At 45.1% G+C, this 19,490-nt stretch overlaps 1 protein-coding gene across 1 annotated transcript in view; it reads left to right on the top strand.

Moving 5' to 3' along the window:
* The window catches only part of LOC148759136 (uncharacterized), a 116,304-nt gene extending 97,361 nt beyond the window's left edge, over positions 1-18,943 (top strand). The window contains exons 16-20 of the mRNA XM_088793015.1: positions 155-225; positions 566-659; positions 14,110-14,158; positions 15,281-17,238; positions 17,527-18,943. The gene's annotated coding sequence lies outside the window, so the exon portion shown is untranslated. The remainder of the gene's footprint in view (positions 1-154; positions 226-565; positions 660-14,109; positions 14,159-15,280; positions 17,239-17,526) is intronic.
* Positions 18,944-19,490: the final 547 nt, after the last annotated feature.

Here is a 19,490-nt window from a genome sequence, read left to right as displayed (position 1 = left end):
CTCACAACTGAGCTCTGCTGTTACAACGGGAAGTAGCCATAAACCAAATGTAGATGAAGGAGTGTGGTTGTGTGCCAATCAAATTTCAGTAACACAAAGAGGTAGATTTGTACTAGATCTTCAATAGTTAAACCTAATTTCTTCTGTATTGTAGTTCCAAGAAGCACGAGATCAACATGCAGAGGACTCAAGACGTGCAGAGAAGATGCAAGATCCTGTGCCAAAGTATGATTTACAGCAGCACAGACAGTAACTTGAATAGTTATGAAGTGGACGTGTAGTAGAGCATGAGAATTACATCAGTTATAATAATAAATTCATGAGTGTTTACGTTGGTTAAAATTTTAGCTTTGAGCTACTTTGAAGAGCATAATTGGTGTATATTATTATCTCTAAATCTTACACATTATCCACAGAACACTACAAAAATTGCACACTTGCTCAATCACGTGCTTTTCAAATTGTAAGATTTTACACAATTGGAACTTCAGATGTTTGTCCAGAGATTATGTGGTATGTTTTTAATCAATGTGTGAAAATAATTATTTCCAAATGTACATTTTAGGCTAGAAAATGAAAATATGGATTTCCAAGTGACAACCGCAAAGGAAGCCGGCATAGTTAAACAGCTTCAGAGACTCCTCTTACGTATAAGTTCAGTAAGTCAATCTCCTGGTTTCTGTCATACTAAGGGAATGTTCACTTCGGTAGTAGTAGCACCTAAGACTATTTTGCACAATCAGAAAACTGTCATATTGACAGTCCTTGTTGACAGTAATGTAAATCGTCTTTACAGGGGTAAGCGTCTGAGTTCATAAAATTAATGAATTCTGTAGTAAGATTTTAGTAGAAAGAGATTGTGATAGTCTAAAAGCAGTATTTGATGTATACGACAATGTGTTTCTCCATTCGTTTCTCCAACATCTGGGATTTCCCAGCTTTTGGCTATTGTCACTAGTGCTTCCGTTCACACTGCACTACAGATGTTGTTTGAGTCCAGAAATCTGAGTAATGACTTCATCTAGAATGCTGAGTTTCTCTTATAATCTAAACTCTTCAGTGAGACTTGGAAAATGAATTCCTTATCGTAGTCTAATTTGTTTCCTTCATCAAGAATGAATGCGAGTTCATTATGCACGTGTTTCCTGAAAAGTACATTTCTCTTTGTTGGATTTTCAAAAAGAAAAGAGATGGCAGTGAGAAAGTAGACACGGCTGTTCAAGCGGGGCCTTACATAGTCACATAATGCTCCTAGCATTGCAAGTTTAGCAACTAAGATTTTCATTCACTTGCATTATCAGACTTTCGAAGATGTAACAATCTGGTCTCAGGAAAGATTGATGTGTCATCCAGGATGACGATTTCCTGATAGATAGTGAAACCCATACCACTGTTTCCTAAGCAGAACGACATTCGCCTGCCATCCTCCTGTGCCCTGTAGGAGAGGCCGCCTAGGATTTCCAGTCAGAAGATTGTACTGTGAACCCTGAGGTGGACTGCTGAGGTGGATGCACCTACCAGCTGGTGTCTTTCAGGCACAGTGGCCAGGTCTGTGCAAGTGCTTTAGACAGACATGCCTATCCAGGGAAAGAGAAGATTATGTTCATGGGTCTGCCTGTGGCTGAAGAAACTTAAAAACTGTCTGGACTTCGTATACCTTAGTGACATTGTGGTAGTGTACTTTTCATACAAATGACGTGACAATAGGTTGATAAGGAGCCTTCCGTGAATGTGAGTGTCGGAAGTTGTGACCTTACTTTTTTAAAGAGAAATCCATTGAGGAATTGATAATTGAAAATTTGGGGATTCAGTGGTTGGAGAGCGGTGCTCGTGACACCAAGGTCACCAGTTCGATTCCCACATGAACAAGTGAGAAACAATGATTTCAGCATGGAGCTGAGCCACGGGTGGATGCCCGGTTGGCTTAGCAGTTAGAGTGCAACGCTCATAACTCCAAGTTGCTGGTTCGAGTCCCACATGCACCAGTAGCTGCGCCCTCCACAACGAGATTGAGAATGATGACTTCACTAGGAGATGGGCTGCACCTCCCACAACAAGATTGGAAGGCAACTAATTGACACGTAGCTGATGGGTCCTAGAAAAATACACTGTCCCCCAATATACCCCCAACAAAAAAATTGGGGATTTGTGGTCCACATGGAAGAGTAGGTAAATGTTGTGCTTGCCTCCTCTCATGACCACATTGAAACTACAATTAAACTACAGAGCTGTCACCACTGAGAATGACCTGAAATACAGCGGAACCAAAGTTCTACCTCTAAGGATATGTAGAAAAAATTACCTCGAGACTGGTAGGAGAGGCAACAAAATGGAACAGGCTGGTCCCACTGCCCCATGTGACTGTTAAAAACATCAGGAGGGATATGTTGGTTATGACGAACATGTGCTGAAAGAGCGAAGGGTCCCACCCCACACTATGCTCCCTAGCCCATGGTTCCAGTATCAAAGAGAGATGTCCCCATTACTTCTGGCCGTGAAAACCAGTGGACATTGTGGTTGGGTGAGGAGGATGACTAGAGTCCCAGGCCATCCTCTTACAGGGCTTGGGCAGAGACTTACTCACTGACGGGCTCACTTGTCCTGAGCTCCAGCCTGGAGCAGCAGCTCAAAAGATGCCAGGGCCATAAGGGGTTGTCTGGCCTCAAAGCGAAGGCTGGAGGGGCAGCTTTGTCTGAGACAGAGGTACTGGGAGAATCCTTAGTTTCTTTCCTGATCCTTCACCCTTCTGCATGCAGATCTGGGTGGCCGACACATCTGAGTCTCCTCAACCTGAATAACACTGTGCAGTCCTTCCCTGGTGATTCCCTAAGACCCCACACCACCCACCATGCAGGCCCACCGAAGCCCCAAGCAGTGTCTTTCCACAAAAATGACATGTCTTTTTCATGCTACTGACATTCGTCAAATCTCTCAAAGGTTCACGAACCCAAACAAGCAGCATCTGCATTCAGCATATCCTTTACTTCTGAAGCAGCTGCGGCACCTGGCCTCTGTTCACAACTTGAATTCTCAAAGCCCATCCATACGCAGAGCATGCGGTGGCCATCTGCAGACTGCTCTGTGGCACAAGCCAGGTGGCCCCAGGCAGGGCGAGGCTGCCGCTGAACTTGGACTGTGGTGGGGCCCCTCCCAGACGTCCTCAGGGCAGGATAGTCAGATTGAGCGGCAGCATCTCCAAGTTGCCGACAAAAAGACACACCGAAAGGGCGCCCTGTGTAGGCACCAGAGCCCTGCTGAAGCAAATCCTGCTCTGTGGGGTCACCCCTGCACAACAGCTCCTCCACTATGGTCACAGCCAGTCCTCACAACCCATCAGTCCTAGGGTCAATCCCTCCCTTTGACATGCAAACAACCACCAGGGCTGAATTACAACAGGAGAGCACACGCAGTCCACACAGAGGACCTCCTTCCAGCATCCAGCTCTAGTGAAAACGGAGTATGCGCCACTGAGCCCCACAGGACACCTAATAGATAAGGCCACTCTAGTAGGACTGGGAGACATAGCCGCCCAACCTTATACATGGAAACAAATATGGGGAGTCAGCCAAAATTTGGGAGTTAAAGAAACATGTGTCAAATGAAAGAAGGGTACAACCTCCAGAAAAAACCTGAACAAGATGGAGACAATCTACCAGATGCAGAGTTCAAAGCACGGTTTATAAGGATGCTCAATGATCTCAGGGAGAACAACAACAAAGAGATAGAGACATTAAAATGGAGATCGAAAACATAAAAAAGAATTAGTCAGAAATGAAGCTACAGTAACTGAAATGAAGAATACCTGAGAGGGAATCAATAGTAGATTAGATGAAGCAGAAGTACTTCATCAGTCATTTAGACATAAGGTAACAGAAAACAGCTCATCAGAACAGCAGAAAGAAAAAAAAAAGAAAGAAAAAATCCAAAAGTGAGCATAGTCAAGGGGCCTCATGGACAACATCCAGCTCATTAATATTCACATCCGAGAGGTACCAGGAGGAGAAGAGAGAATGGAAGGAATTGAAAACCTATTTGAAGGAATAATGACTGAAATAACCAAGATAATTGGTGAAGGAAATAGACATAGGAACACAGGAAGTGCAGAGTCCCAAACAACATGAGCCTGAAGAGGACAACACCAGGACACATCATAATTAAAATGCCAATGTTTAAAGTCAAAGAAAGAATGTTAAATGCAGCAAGAGAAAAGCAATTAGTATTCTAAAAGGGAGCCCCCACAAGACTCTCAGCTGATTTCTGAAAAGAAGCTCTGCAGGCCAGAAGGGAGTGGCTACAGATATTCCAAGTGATGAAAGGCTAGGTCCACAACCAAGATTCCTGGACCCAGCAAAGCTGTCATTTAGAATCAAAGACCCAATAAAGGGTTTCCCAGACAAAACAAAACAAAACAAAACAAAACAAAACAAAACAAACAAACCAAAACAAAACAAAAACAAAAACCGAAACAAAAACAAAAAAGCACTAAAGGAGTTTCTCATCACCAACCACTATTACAAGAAATTTTACAGGCACACTTTTAAGGTAGGGAAAAAAAATTAAAAATGGGAATAATACAGTGCCAACAAGTATATATCTATCAACCGTTACTTTCAATGTAAATGGATTAAATGCTCCAAACTGAAGATAGGGTGGCTGAATGGGTACGAAAATAAAACCCTTCCATAGGAGTATGCTGCCTACAAGAGACTCATTTCAGATCGAAAGTCACAGAGACTGAAGATAAAGGGAAGGAACATAGATTTACATGTCAATAGAAACAAACAACAACAAAAGCTTTAAGAGGAATACTTACACCCCACAAAATAGACTTTAAAACAAAGGCTATAACGAGAGTCAAAGAAGGACGCAGTCATCCCTCTTCTGGGGTTTATCCAATAAAACCCCAAATGCTACTTGTAAGGGACATGTGCCTCCGTGTCATTGCAGCATTATTTACAATAGCCCACATACGGAGGCAGCCTGGATGTCCATGGATGGATGAATGGATAACGATATATGCATGGGGTACATATATACAATGGAACATTGCTCGGCCGGGGAAGGGAATGGGTTCTTGCCATCTGCGGCAGCATGGAGGGACCTGGTAGGTATTCTGCTGAATGGGGTATGTCACGTAGAGAAAGACACTTGCAATGTGATTTTGCTCATCGGTGGAATTTCAAGAACAAAATAGACAGTAACAAACTCATAGATACAGAGAACATTTTGCTGGTTGCCAGCTCGAAAGGGGGTTGAGGAAGAGGGTGCAAAAGAGGAAGGCATTACGAAGTACACATTGGTTGTTACAAGTAGTCATGGGGATGTAGGGTATATAACACAAGGAATGTAGTCAATAATACTGTAATGACAGTGCATGGTCTCAGGACGGTACTAGATGTATCTGATGATAGATGGGAAGGGAGGTGGGAGCAGGGTGAAAAAGGTGAAGGGATTAAGGAGTACAAATGGGTCGCCACCAAATAGTCATGCGGATATAACGTAAAGCATAGGGAATAGAGTTTATAGTTAACACTGTGCTCATGACTAGGTATAATGCTAGGTGGCTGTAGACAAGTCAGTGGTTCACTTCTTATATAAATATCTAAGCGCTGTGCTAGACACCTGAAATTCATATAAAATAATATCGAACATCAACAAAATTGAAAAATGTGTAAGCATACCTCAACTGATTAAGCTCATACAAAAATAATGAGGGACTGCCTGCAGGGTCCTATAGGAATGAGGTAGGACCTTGACATAGAATGATTAGCCACCGTAAGCTCTACCCTGTGAATCAAAATTGAATAATGACAGCTTTCAACCAATTCAGCCAATAGCCATCACTTCGCTTGAAGGCTCTCAAGTCGTGAGTCTCCCCTGGAGAAACATTACCTGGGTTAAGGTATTTGATCCGCACAATGTTGAGAGAAAGAATCTGGACTGGGAAGAAGGGATAACTCCAGCTTATTCAAGCCTGCAAATGAGATAGTTGAGTGTACATGTGAAAGGCATTTCAGAAGAAGACTTCCATAGGTCAAGTCACGTTTCTATGGAATAAAAAATTATTCAAAATAAACACACACAAAAACCCCATGGCTAAGAGTGGATAAACTGCAGCTTGTGAAAAACATTTGCATTGTAGGAGACCAACAGAACGGAGAGTGCTGGTCACCATCTCAAGAGCCAAAAATAACACTACACTCAAAAGTAACACTGATAGGAATGAACCTCAATTGGACAAGATGAGCTGATCCACAGCACGTCATGGATTCTGAGTGCGTGGTTGGGGACACTGGCCATGAGAATGAGAGGGAAGAAAGGAAAGTACAGATGACCTTAGCAAAGGGGTCAAGGCTGCAATTGTAGATGGGGAATCAGGTTGGCAGCATTGGGATTTAAGAAACTGAGAGAATTTCAAAGGAGGAATAGAAAGGGTCAAGGCCTGACCACCAGGGCTGCTGTTTACAAATGAATTGGGGTTAGGAGACCATAGAAAGCATGTAGGCATTCTTATCAGCTGCTGCTGAGAAGTAAAGCAGGATAAGGGCTCCAGAAGGAGAGGACCCTCAAAAACGTTTTAGTGCACTGATGGCATGGGAAGTCAGAAGCTTATGTAAAAGAAGAGAGTAAGTGGTGAGAATACGGGTCTGAGACCACACCTTAAAGAAGGTTGGAGTCCAATGGAAGGGGAGAAGGAGGATGACAGATAGGAAAAGCTGCAAGAATGCAAGAAAAGTTATGATTTTACGTAATATAGAGATAAAATGCTCTTTGATCCCAAGGTCCAACAGTTTACTACCTAGGTTTTCTTCTATGCAGTTTATTGTTTCAGGTCTTATGCTTAAGTCTTTGATCTATTTTGAATTAATTTTCGTACATGGTGACAGACAGCAGTCCAGTTTCATTCTTTCGCACGTGGCTATCCAATTCTGCCAGCACCATTTATTGAAGAGGCTGTCTTTTCTCCATTGTATGTTTTTTGCTTCTTTATCTGTCCATATTTATGTGGTTTTATTTCTGGGTTCTCAATTCTATTCCATTGGTCCATGTGTCTGTTTTTCTGCCAATACCATGCTGTCTTGTTTATTGTAGCCCTGTAGTACAAGCTAAAGTCAGGGAGTGTGATGCCTCCAGCATTGTTCTTTTTTCTTAGGATTGCTTTGGCTATTTGGAGTCTTTTGTGGTTCCAAACAAATCTGATAATGTTTGGTTCTACTTCTTTCAAAAATGCCATTGGGATTTAGATGGGGATTGCTTTAAATCTCTATATTGCTTTGGGTAATATGGCCCTTTTAACTATGTTGATTCTTCCAATACATGAGCACGGAATGTCTTTCCATTTCTTTGTGTCTTCTTCAATTTCTTTTAAAAATGTCTTGTAGTTTTCAGCATATAGGTGTTTCACATCCTTGGTTAAGTTTATTCCTAGGTATTTTATTCTTTTTGCTGCAATTGCAAAAGGAATTGTTTTTTGTATTTCTTTTTCTGAAATTTCATTGTTAGTACATAGGAATGCAATGGACTTTTGTATGTTGATTTTGTCACCGGCAACTTTACTATATTCGTTTATTGTTTCTTACAGCTTTTTGGCGGAGTCTTTAGGGTTTTCTATATATAGCATCATGTCATCTGCAAAGAGTGACAATTTAACTTCTTCATTCCCAATTTGTATGCCTTTTATTTCTTTCTCTTGCCTGATTGCTCTAGCAAGGACTTCCAACACTATGTTGAAAAGCAGAGGTGATAGAGGACAGCCCTGTGGTGTTCCTCAACGTAGAGCAAAGGGCTTCATTTTTTTCACCATTAATTATGAGATTAGCTGAGGGTTTGTCATATATGGCCTATATTATGTTAAGACATTTTCTTTTTATACCTATTTTATTAAGTGTTTTAATCATAAATGGGTGTTGTATCATGTCAAATGCTTTTTCTGCATCAATTGATACAATCATATGATCGTTGTCCTTTATTTTGTTTATGTGATGTATCACATTGAAGGATTTGAGGGTGGTGAACCATCCTTGTACTCTGGGGATGAACCCCACTTGGACGTTGTGAATAATCTTGTTAATGCATTGTTGCATTTGATTTGCTAGAATTTTGTTTAGGATTTTTGCATCTGTATTCATCAGAGATATTGGTCTGTAGTTTTCTTTTCTTGTGTTGTCCTTACCAGGTTTTGGTATCAGGGTAATGTTGGCCTCATAAAATGAGTAAAACAAAGTTTGATATTTAGAGTATTCCATTTTCTTCAGCACACTTACTTTCTCCATTCCCATATTCCGGTTGAGACCTTCACTCTCCCCATTTTTACGTTTTGGTCACGACAAATTGTCCCCGTTGATGGTGGTCAAATAGCCTCCTTTAGTATTTCTTGTAGTGCAGATCGTGTATTAGAAAATTCCCTCAGCTTCTGTATGTCTGGAAAGGTCTTTATTCCTCCTTCATATCTAAAGGGTATCTTTGCTGGATATATTATTCTTGGCTCATAATTTCTCCCTTTCAATAGTTTGAAGATTTGGTTACACTGCCTCTTGGCTTGTAGAGTTTCTGCTGAAAAATCTGATGATAATCTAACGGGCTTTCCTTGTAGGCTACCGTCTTCTTTTCCCAGGCTGCCTTGAGGATTCTATCTTTGTCGTTGATTTTAGACAGCTTCAATGCAATGTGCCTTGGAGAAGGCCTGTTGGGATTGAGGCAATTAGGTGTTCTATTTGCTTCTTGGATTTGAGGATCCGGTTCTGTCCACAAGTTTGGGAAATTCTCATCGATAGTTTGTTTGAATATATTCTCTGTTCCCTTCTCTCTTTCTTCTCCTTCTGGTATGCCCATTATTCTTATATTGCTCTTTCTGATGGAGTCAGAAAGTTCCTGTAGAGTTCTTTCATTTCTTTTAAATCTCGAGTCTCTTTCTTCTTCTATCCGTGTCATTTCCAGGTTTCTATCTTCAATGTCACAGAGTCTTTCCTCCATCTGGTCAACTCTGCTACCTAAGCTGGCTATTTCATTCTTAATTTCTTCTATTGAGTTCTTAATCTCCAGAAATTCTATTTGGTTCTTTTTTAAAATTTCAGTCTTTTTTGTAAAATGCTCATGTTGTTCTTTCAATATGTTTCTGAGTTCATTAAACTGCCTTTCTGTGTTTTCTTGCATCTCGTTGAGTTTTTTCAGAACCACAATCTTGAATTCTCTGTCATTTAAGTCACATATTTCCATATCTGTAAGTTCCTTTTCTGGAGACTTTTCACTTTCTTTCTGAGCTGTCTTGTTGCCTTGGTTACTCATGGCAATTACTGATTTATTATTTCTCTTCCTAGACATCTACAGGAGTGGCTTCTGCAACAGGTAGATCAGAAGAGGTCTTTCTTTTGTTTTCCAGTACTTGTTGGTAGAATTGTTTTATTTTCTCTCTGACAGTAGTCTTTTTTTCTCTCTCACACTGTAGTGCTATGTTTTCTCTGCACTATTCCAGCTTCTCACACATTGGGGGAACTCCCTGGGTGACGGCTTCTCCTCTGTAAATAGTTTGCCTGGGTCACAGGGTGCAGTGTCCCTGTGGGTATGCGGAGAGCTTTTGAAGTTCCAAAGCTTTCCCTGCACCAGATTCAGAGCCCATGTGGTTCAGCAGTTCTGTTTACTCCTGCAGGGATCCGCCCAGAGAGGTGGGGCCAGGGGTGGGGTGAGTTGTGAGACGTGGCCCAGAGCAATGGCTGCGACCACCACCACAGCCGGTCCTGCTTCCACAGCTCCCTCCCCTTTGCCGGAACTAGTTGGGCTACGAATCTGTGTCTGAGGTCCACAGTTCTCAGAACAGCAAATATTCTGTTCTTTTGCTCTGACACTGCTACTGTTCCGCTTTTAGCATCGGGCAGGTGGGACGGGGCGAGCTCTGGGAGATTGGGGAGGGGGCGGCTGGTCTCAGTGCCTCAGGATTCCGTTCTCTGCTCAGCAGTGAGGGCTTAAACCACTGTTTTGAGCCTTCTTCCCTCAGTCTTTTCTCCAAAGTCTCTGCCGTGAGCGTTGGGTTCAGCCGTGTTATATGCTGTCCCCTCAGCCCTGTGGAGCCCTAGCGGAGCCCTAGCAGTCCGAGTTCCTCTCTCTCCCACAGCTGCAGTAGCTCCGGGATGCAGCGAGCTCGGCGCACTGAGCCAGGTCTGCGTGCTGTGCCTGCGGGGCTCCGTCTCCGTGCTTCTCCCTTCCTTCCTCCCCTGTCCGGCTGGCGCGACTCGGCCACCTTTATGACCTTTAGGTGAATTCTGCAGTGGGCCTCTTAGTCTTGCCTGTCTGCTGTGCAGGGAGTCCTTTGTGGCGTTATAGTTGTTCCATTTGCTGTAAATTCCAGGGGAGATTTGCAGAGGCTCACCTCACGCCACCGTTTGATGACCATGACTTGCATTTTTTAAAGTTGCGAGAATAGCAAGTGGAATTTACCATTACACAGCATTTTAAAACTGAAAATGTGTTGGGGCACACCTACCTATAGGTTGAACACTGTTCTAAACTAGTTCATGTGTTTCTGTGGGGATGTCAGACTAAGAGTAATTCAAAGTAGGAGAGACAGAGAAAGGGCTATCAGCGATGCAGACGGCTTCACGGGTAGTACATCCTGACTTCTGCAATGGCTGAACTAAGAAGATTCCTGAGGACTGCACTGAGACATACTTAGTAAACCAGGTTAGAGATTTTTAAAATACCACAAAGCTATTTTCAAGCATTTGCTGTCACCACACTTGGACAATACTCTGAATACCCAGGAGAAATTTACCCTTTGGCACTGAGGCATCATTTTGAGCAACTCCCTCTAGGGGAGAACAAGAAGTCTGGTTGGTGATCAAAAGGCACTCAAACAGCTCCACAGGCTTTAGCTTATAACAGTGTTACCAAGGCTTTGGAGGTGGGACCTGCCCTTTCAGTGTTCCGCACACAGCCTCGGGCAGGCAGACCACCTTATTTTTAGCCACCTTGTCAATTATACTGCCTTTCACGCCTCTGTTAATCTTTCCCTATTTAACATGTATACCTTTGTGTAGAGTAGAAAGATTAGAAAAAAATAGTTTTTCTCAAAACCACCTGTAGTGATAATAACAAAGGTCTTAACCAAGAAAGTACATTTACCAAGTGCCAGAATGTGCAGGTTAAGTGGTAAAGGTTAAGTTCACTTACTAGCATCATTTTCCAAAAGTATATTATTTATTTTATTTTCACTCCTACTAAGCACATGAACCTGTCTGGATCAGAGTTATATTTTGGAGGCAAATTAATGAGCTTGTTGATTTTCTCTGACTCTTTGTTTTGACTTGTGTGTGTACTTTACTTTCCAATGATATTCAAAGTGTGAATTCCTCCAGGTAGTCTTGTTTATATTCTTCCAGTTTCATTTGAAAAGAATCTTGAGAAATTTCACTTTGAAGAGCTCAGATTCCAGACCTTTAATTCTGAGTTCCATTTGCCTTCTGATGGAAGCATTGTTATACACATTTAACTGTTCTAAGTTTTCTTGAGCACTGGGTACAAAAAGAAAGTGAATGTCCAACGCTTCTGTAAATCGTTTGTGTGATGCACGCTTAAAATGTTCTCATTAGTTATCACCAGAGAAATCAGAAGATGCAAGAGTGTAAAGGCAGAAGCAATGTACGAGAATATGCTTGTGGTAATTTTTCCGTTAGTTAATTTTTGGTAGGAGGGAGGTATGGTGTTTTTAGTATTTCTGGATAAATTGAAAAACGGTTGATGTGAAATTCAATGCCCGCGTTCCAAGGCAGACGTTGATCCCTTGTGAGGCATTGGGTTGCCCAGTCATGCAAGCCTGAATAAGAGATGAAAAAGCACCACCCTTTCAAGACCCAGAGATAAGTGTCCCAAATCACTACAGAATGCCTGGAAAGATTTATGATATAGGTGTGATGATGTGAGGTTGGGCACAAGTGCGCTACATGGTAAAGAGAAATCTGTTTTGTGTTATAAATTTTCCTACAGTTCACCCCCAACATAGATAATACCTGTGCTCGGTGATGTTGGTCAACCAAGTTTATGTGGAGGAATGGAAGACTTCTTTGAAGGAAGAATTTCCTAAATTTGAGCTTGCTCGGTTTAACTAAAGATTTTCTCCAATACGTTCCCTGTTCTGTGATTAGATATGTTTATGCTCTATAGTTGATTGTATTGACTGCCATTAACAGGAGGTCTGATCTTCATCTGTTTCTTTATTTCTATTTGTGACTTTAAAGCTTGTACTTGAATTAGAAGGCTACTGTTTTGTTTCTCGTGCCTCAACATTATTGAGCTACATGACAAAGTTTTACATACTCATTTCCTCTGAGTTGTACTTAGAAATTGATGTAATTTTCCTGAATGTGAGGAAGTAGCTGGCATGGACCTCTAGACTCAATAGGAAGCCTTATAGCCCATTCCTGGCCTGCAGCTTATCGGTTTTGTGACCTCAGAAGACCTATAATCTCTACGAACCTTGGTTGCCTCTTACGTAAAATGAGGGACTTTTTGACTAAATCCGTGACTTTGAATTGAAAAATATTTTTTACTCAAAGACTACTGATGTTCTTTAAAAAAAAAAAAGCATGTCTGCAACTCTATTATATAAAACAGAGACCATTAGAGCTGCCCAGCTAACGGAGGGATGGAGACTCAGAAGCTGTGCAATCCCGCAGGTGTCCCCAGTGGAACCTGAGATTTCTACGGGACGTAGTCTGAGAACTGCCAGTTCTGAGAAGCCCCTTCTAGTTAAAACTCCTTTGCATTAAAGTTTGCGGATGCATTCTCTTCCTGTGTATTGTTTTCTCATCTTTCTATATTTTTGATAAATGGAAAAGGATAAATAAGACCCCAGACGTGTTCTCTTATTAATGTTGGACTTCAAGCTACTTCCACCGTGTGGACAAAATCCTCACCTTAGAAATCAACATAAAGGTCACGGAAGGAAATATTTAGGAAAAGAGCTTTTTAGGGGGGACATAGTAATAATGCTACATTGGTAGTTCCTTAATTCAAGTCTTGTAAATATGTGATTTGCAATTTATATTGTGTATTAACGGTAACAAAACTGTTTCATGGAAGGATTCTCCGTTCATCTGGTATTGAGTTACTGATTTCACAAAGCCTGTCTAGTAAGGTTGATGTCACATTATTCTGTTATAAGCCCTGTCTGTCAAGCTATCGACAAAATGGTGTTATGGAAACAGTCTCTGCAGATATTGGAAATCATGATGGCCAACAAATTTGTCTCCCCCCCTGAATTTGTACAGGGGTGGGGTGTCACATTGTGTTTGTCACTGCAGTGTCCACAGCTTCTGGATATTATTTTAAGCACTGCTTTGAACATTCAGGGAGAGGATAGCTTTCAGACGAAACATTTAAGTAAGAGCACTCTAGACGAGGACACTTGTAATATAGTTTGAAGTATCCCCGTACCTTTCGTAATTAAGTAGTCACTAACTACAACTACTTGAATAAAGAAATGTTTCTCTCATAATACAGACAGGAAAATAGTTTGGGTTATTCTTTCTTTCGATAGAATTGGCATCTGACATCACAGTACCACTTTCAGCATTTTGTCTTTAACGTTCTACACTGAAAACTGATAACCTAGAACATACCTTAAGATTCATTTTCTAGAAGTGCAAGAATGGAAAGCTCATTTTAAGGAAAAGACCATGAAAGTAAAAACAAAAAAAGAAACTTTTATAAAGGGCAGTTTTTCTAAGGATTGCAAAGTAACGCATTCATTGTAAAATATGACTTGACCTGTTTAAACTTCTTTGTACCAATCAGGTCAAACATCTCCCTTGTGAAATTATGTGTATTAAGTAGACCAATATCAATCGTACTTTTGGTCAGATTAATTAAAATGGCATCACATACAGATGGTCTCTATAATTTAAAAACAAAATAAGGAGAAATTAATTTTATTTTATTTATGTGGGTTTTTTTTGTTTTGTTTTGTTTTGTTTGTTTGTCTGTATTTCCACATTCTGCACTTAGGTGTAGTCTCTAAAGGCATTATTTAAGGGCCTCGTTGGATAACCTATGTATCATTCCTACAATAAAGTCTCTTGTTTAACTTAAATACTATAACTAAGATTTGATGTATTTCAGATGGATCAAGAGTTGCAGGAAAAGATAACTAGAGAACAACGAGAAGACGGTATGATGCCAAATGTATTAATTCACGTTAGATATCATGGATATGTGGAATAAACTGTAAAGAGTAAATGGCATCCCTTTCCCTGTTCAGATAATAGATACTGCATTACATGTATTCTTGTGCACAGCAAATGAAAAAGGTGAAAGCAGAAACATTCATAGTGAAGAATACATCTCTTCCTGAGTATTTATCACATTGTGTATCTTTTTAAATATCTCAAGAGTCCATGTATCTCTTTTTATTTCTGGCTGTCCCCTTCCTTCGCTCTGTCATCCTTATGGAACTGTCGGCCTGCACAGTAAAAACTGGGCTTCGACAACTTCCCGTGTTTTTGCCAGTGATATGAGATGAGGCCCAATAACCAGACTCATCTAGTGATACTTACTGAGGCAATTTCAGTTCATATAGCTGTGACCTGCTGTGTGACATGTAAATCTTCAGTCATTGACTTTGTCATTGGTTTACCATGTACCCTCAGGAGAAACTCCAAATTGCTTTGCATGGAATAAAACACCCACATCAAGTTAGTTCTTGCCAAATAATTCAGACTTATGTCTTGCTTCGAGCCCGAGTCTGCCTCTTTGCTCTCGCATCTGGCTGAACTAGACAACTTCTCATTCCACAAGTGTTCTCCCCCACTCTAGTCTTTGCATCTGCGTCTTCCCTCTATCTGGCATCTTCTGTCCTTGTGCTTCAGGCATGTCACCTCCACCAGAGAGTGGACAATATTGACAGAGAACCGGGATGTCCCTTGTGTGTGTTCCAGTCACGTCCTGTTTTGTATTTGTGTGGTATATGTGACACTGAGTGGAAATTGCCTGTTCATCTGTTACTTCAATTTATGGTAGATGATGGGTCAGGGGTGGACCATGTCATCTTCATCTTGTAACTTCAGTGCTTGTCATGTTACCTTGTTACTAAACGAATGAAGGATGAGACAACCAGAAGCTCTGATACTTAGCCCTAATACCAGTTAAGTCAGGGTGCAGCCGTGGGCAAATTATATCGAATGGTAATCTCCTGTTGTGCACTGTTGTCTCATGTAGGTTTTTTCATTCTCCTTAACACTCATACTTACTTGTATTTTAGATAAACAACATAATGCTTTCTTTGCCTTTCCAGGTGCTGCTGTAGTTGAACCTGAATTCAAGCGAGCGTTTCCTCTAACTGCTCTTCTAGTTCAATATGCAAAAAACAATATGTCCCTTTTGTGAATAAGAAGTATATGATGTAAAACACATATAGCACAAATGTGTTTACTGCACTATTTACATGTAATAACAATGTAATCGCGTCGCATTAAACATAGTGCATGTAAAATCCTTGAGAAGGAGAATAGTTTTGTACCATATATGTGTAGGGAAATTTATACAGTACTTTGAACTATTTTTCTTGACATCTAAGTAACTTTGCAATGAGATGAAAACAAGCTGTATTGAGTGTTACATACTCAAACTGCTCATATACCAGCTGTTTACACAACACCCAAACAACCAACTTGTCATTCGTGCTTCGGTGGTGTTAACAGATAGCTTTTTTGTATTTTTCAGTTTTTGTCACTAAGTAGTAGCATTAATGTAAATGTTTCCTTTTCCTGAAAAGTTCACATACACAAGTGGAGGTGCTACTGAGCAGTGCGTGGCCTGTGGAGGTCTGGGACGTACCCCAGCTGCCAGGCTCGTGCAGCTCTAAGACCTTCCTCACCCCAGGGCCAGTGCACCCTTCCCAGGGCCCAGTGGGTGAGGAGCAGGGCACAGCTGCCTCCCGGGGCCTTCCCTGCTCCCTGCCCAACAGATCCAGGCATCATGGCTGCATTCTCCCCTGTGCCAGCCTGCAGGTGGGGAAGCCCAGGCTGGCAGTGACCTGGCCAGAGCCCGTCAGGTCTGGGATCCCCAGGTGGAGCCTTACCCCCCAGCCACCCCACCAACTGGTGAGGCCTGTGGCCCCTGTAGCCGTCCTGTGATGGCCAGCCTTTGTCTAGAGGAGGTGGGGTCTCTCCCCCACCCTGAGGGTGTGCTGGGAAGGAGCTAGGGAGCGCCTTCCCCCTCTGCCCCCCAGGATCCCTCTGCTTGCTGGGGTGGGGGAAGCCACACAGCCTGCACCAGTTGCACTGTGCAGGCACACTGGTGGTCCTGGGGAAGGGAAAAGCTGGTCAGAGCCTCAGGGGACAAGGGGCCCAGGGCATACCGGGTGGGGAGAAGTCAGGAGCTTGGCCCCAGATCCCTGTATGCTGACACCTTAAGATGCATCGACCCTATTCCTGGGACATGCTTTGCTATCCCTGGTGTCTGAAGGGGGGATTTGTCAGGGTGGGTGGTCCCTCCATGGGCCTGGTCAGAGCCTTCCTGATCTGCTCCAGGCCAAAGAGTGCCTGCCAGCTGCCCACAGGAGGGGAGTGGGCTGCAGGAGGACTCGTCCCTGGTGAGACGCCTGGAGCACAGAGGCTTTGATGATCTGTTCCTGGTGTGCTGCTTAGGGTGAGAACGGGGGTCTTCTGCAGGGTCCCCCGGGTGTCCACCCGGGAGGGGCTGGGTACTGGATGAGTTCCCAAACCCTGCCCCAAGTTGTGTGTGTTTGTGTGTGTGTGTGTGTGTGTGTGTGTGTGTGTGTGTGTGCGTGCATTAGGGGAGGTGCGCTTGCAGGAGCACCCGGAATCCCACCCGTGGATAAAGCAGCCCATCACAGGCCCCTGCTCACACCAGGGACAGTGGTGGAGGCAGAGTGATGCTCAGCTCACAGTCTCAGCCTCAGCGCACCCCCAGCTCCGGTCCCGCCAGAGGCTGACTGGGAACTTTCCTGGTGCTGCCCAGGCACCCACATGCTCCTGGCTTGCTCCCCACTGCCCGTTCCCACCACACCCCACACCCCACACCCGACCCATCTTCCAGAGGCATCTCCGCGCCCGGGCTGCCGCCCTCCGTGGGCCAGCCAGAGCTGTAAGGGGAACCGGGCCGGGGGCGCAGAACCGGAGCCGGAGCCGGGGCGAGGTGCTTCCGTCCAAGCCTAAAGCTGTTCTGCCTCTGAGATGAGCGCACCGCGGGGGCAATGCCCGCTGGGACTGCTTCGGGCAACCGAGGGAGGTAAGAGGCAGCGAGGACCCGCGCTGTCCTGCGCCCCCCAACTTCTCAGTCTGAGCGCAGCGGGCAAGGAGCCCCTCAGGTACCCTCCCCGCCCAGCCCTGCAGTGGGAGAGGGGCCGCCCAGTCCTGGCTGGGACGGGGGCGGGTGGGGTGGGGTGGGGTGGGGCACATCTGTCTCTAATAAGAACAAACACCGCCCCTGGGGCCTCTGGCGTTCCCATAGCTCCCCTCCTCCCAAGGTGGGCGAGGCTGTCATTCCCGGGCCCTGTCACCACCTGTCCCCCTGCAGGTGCTGCCGGACCCACCACGACCAAGGCAGTGCTGTCGCCTGAAGAAGTCCCAGTGCCCCTGGGCGAAACTGCCCGAGCCCTGTGGTGGCTACAGGATGTCCTGAGGACCCGTGGGGTGTCCAGGCAAGAGGCTGAGGCTGGGTGGGGGCCATAGTGTCCCTTCCCCGAGAGCCCAGCAGCCAAGCAGAGCGCGGAGCTGGGTGCTGAGGAGGAGCAGAAAATCCAGTACTCGGCACTGGTGGCCACTGTCTTCTGCAGCCTCGGGCAGACCACGTGGGTGGTCTGTAGGCCACAGCCTTCCTTGGAGGTCGGGGTACAGGGATTCCACCCGCAGACTCTCAGCGTGCGCCCCCGAGCTCATTGAACCGGGCTCAGGCAGGCGCCCTACAGGGCTCAGAGCAGAGGCGCAATGGCAGTGCCCTCCCCAACAGCTGGTCCGGGTCGCGCTGTACGTCGGGACAGCAGAGCCTCTTTGCTGACCGGAATGGGGTGGCTTGGGTCCAGAACTAGCTCAGGATGGGAGAGGGTGGAAGGGTAGCCGGAGACCACCACGGACTTGGAGGGGAGAGGGGTCGTCAAAGGAGCAGAGGTTGCAACTCCCTGCACACCCGTGGGTTGCGCTCAGAAGGAGAATTCTCCCCAGGCTCACAGACGGTCTGCCCTGAGAGAGGACCCTGGCTGGGGACAAGGAGGCAAGAAGGAACTGGAATAAAGGGGAGCTTTTTATGTGCCTTGTGCTTCCCGGCGCTGCAGGAGAGCCATGGGGCCCAGGAAGTGGTGCGAGTCCGCTGGTCATTTTTCACCTTCCAGGCAGAGAGGCAGTGACCTCGGTGGCGAACCGGCCTTTCCAGGCTGCACTGGGCACTGTGCAGGGGGCAGCAGGCACCACACACTGGAGCCCCTTCTCATGGTGCTTTCTCTGGCGGGTGAGGAAGGGACCACCCTTTCTTTCCCTGGCCATGCCTCCACAGACTTTCAGAGCAGGGTCCAGAATAGAGCTGAGTTTTGCCAGGAGGCATTTCTGGGATGCAGGCAGCAGGTTTGCTGCCCCCCAGCAGGTGGCCTTTGAGCACTTGCAGCTTTGGTTCACTCTGCCTCCTGGCTGGTTCTCCCCACTGGTCTGCCCAGGGAGCTGGTTGCCAGGTGGCCAGGCTGTGGGTGCTGAGCCTTCCCTGCCCCTGGACCTGGAGGCCTGAACCTCCTGAACAAGCAGCTGGGCAGGAGGGTGCGGCTGAGGAGAGGAGGTTGACAGAGGCAGGACCCTGGATATAAACTTTCCCTGTCAGAGTGGAGGAGACAGAGGTGAAATGAGCACCACGTGTATGTGTTTTTCGAGGTTGTGTGTTTAACTGTATAAACAGTAAACGCAAGAGAGGAGTCTGTACCAAAAAACTAATAAAACCCATGTTTCTCATTTCTCAAGTCAAAAAATGGGCTGAGTCAGACACCGTCTGGGTGGGAAGGAGGCCTTTGTGGTCCAGCAAGTGGGCCGTAGCCGGAGGGCCCACCCAGACATGGCAGCAGGCTTCAGTGCCTGCCTTTGTCCTCGCAGCCCATGGGTGGGCGTCTGTGGATGTTAGGGCTTGGGCCTCGGAGCACTAGCTGGCCTGGCCTTGCAGGGTTTCTGTAGGGGTGTCTTTCTCCAGAACTCAGCCTGGAGATGGTGGTCCCCTGATTTGGCGGAAATGCGGCCTGGTTGGGTGTGGTGATGCGTCCAGGGTGCCTGAAGGCCCTGGGAAAGATGGGGCAGGAGGCCAGCCCTCCTTGCATGTCAGTCATTTGCAAGCTCAGAGACTAAATAGGGAAGGAGCCCAGTGGGGGCTGCACTTCCTCCTGACAGCCCCTGGGTGTGATGCTCTGTCCCCTCGAGGCTGAGGGAATCCTTGAGCCTGAACTTGGTGTCCTGGATGTTCCAGGCAGGTCTGCGTCCTTGAGGATGTCTGACTGGGTTGTTTGTGTTACT

This window comes from Rhinolophus sinicus, chromosome 1 (assembly GCF_057876585.1).
Source record: "Rhinolophus sinicus isolate RSI-liver-muscle chromosome 1, RSI-T2T, whole genome shotgun sequence".
NCBI classification, from domain to species: Eukaryota; Metazoa; Chordata; class Mammalia; order Chiroptera; family Rhinolophidae; genus Rhinolophus; species Rhinolophus sinicus.
Note: the sequence above shows the minus strand (reverse complement) of the source record. Positions and strands in the feature narration are given on the sequence as shown.